Source organism: Sparus aurata, chromosome 20, assembly GCF_900880675.1.
Source record: "Sparus aurata chromosome 20, fSpaAur1.1, whole genome shotgun sequence".
NCBI classification, from domain to species: domain Eukaryota; kingdom Metazoa; phylum Chordata; class Actinopteri; order Spariformes; family Sparidae; genus Sparus; species Sparus aurata.
In genome coordinates, this window is record NC_044206.1 from 17077172 (window position 1) to 17078838 (window position 1667).

Here is a 1667-nt window from a genome sequence, read left to right on the forward strand (position 1 = left end):
GTACGATATGTTTGCCTCACATACAGCATAATAGTGAGTTGTTCCTGTTTCACTGATTGCATTTACTTCTTTCAACCAGAGGATGGCACCTGCTGCTCACTCTTACAGAGATTCAACAAAGACAGGAAGAGCCAGGAAGAGACAGAAGCAAGCACCAATAATTGGTCTCCAATGAAGAACATTTAGAAAGTTTTGTCAACCAATTGTCATATAGAGTTGCAACTCGTTTAGTTGTGATGTGTTTTGATAAGCAACCAAAAAACACAATCGTCTATCTTAGTGTGTCTCACTTGAGATTTATGCCATTGAGAACATAATCTGTTTGCATTACTGTGTGAGTGCACTTTCCCACCCTTCTTGCAGCAGCAGGGATATGTATTATCAGCCCTACATTGTGTGGGGAAGGTGCAGACCACCCATCTTGAGCAGCCCTGCTCACATTCCAGCATGGACACACAGGACGGCCTTGTCAGTAACTGGAGTGCTGAGGAAACGGCAGGCCATCTTTGATGTCTATATTCAGGATGGACTCATGGCGGACAGTGCATTTACTCGACTTCTGGGAGATGCAGGAGGAAATAGACATGGTGCTAGTATCTATTGTTTTTTACTATCCAGGTATAAAAAGGGCATATGCAAAAAAACTACATCTACATCCTGTGCTCTGCAGTAGCTATGTTTACTTAATGAAGTAGTTAGGTTAACAAAATGAGGTGTCCGTGATGGATAACTCGTAGCCAAACAGCAAAATCGTGACCACGTAGGAATCCTGATCTCCCCAATGAGGTTAGCTTTCATTGGCATTTGGTATAGTAACCGCAGTATATATGAAAAGGGAAGCATATCAGCCCCTTGTATGTTTACACAAGGGTTCAAACAAGAGTAACTTCCTTGATTCTTTCTTTTTGGACTCTTCCTTTTTAGGAAACAGGCCGCTGCCTTGCGGGCCCTCCTGGGATTCTGTGGGAATTCCTTAGCTGATTTGCTTGGCAGTAGGTTTTTTTCAATCCTCAAATATTGTTGTTTCAGTGTGCGTGATGGAATTGAAAAAATGTGCGAGGACACTTTTCACAAGGCGCTGTCCTCCTGAGTTTGTAAACAAGTGTGGGTGGGTTGTTGGTGTCATCTATAATAAGTGAGAAAGGAATCCAGTCTTTTATTTTGAAACATCCTCCTTGGACCTCCTCCACATTTTTGTTTTTTTAAATAACATTATATTTATGTGGAAGCCAACAGATTAGCCTGTAATGAGCCAATGACAAAAATAGCCCTGAGAGGAAAATTCATTATCCTCTTTTATGGAGGGATCAGTGTGAAGTTTATGAGGAATGTCCTGTTCTAGCATTAGTTTTCAGGGACGTCTGCGTTCTGATCTCATATCTGTCGGTGCTGGAGGTGCCAAAAGCTTGTCTGGCTGGTGAATGTACAGCGGCTGGAATTTACTCCTCACAAACAGTAGACACATATTTCCCTTTTTAGGGCATGAGAATCTATTACGTAATTTCGGGAGCACTCGGATCTCTAGCAAACTCGCCTGTGTCGAAGCGGGAGGGGGTCCGACAGAGCGGCACCCCGCTCGTCCAATCAGACGCCATGGAACTCGCCTTCTCGCTCGCTGATTGGTCGGAGGGCGAATATCGTTGGTGACGTTTAGGCTCTCACTCCGG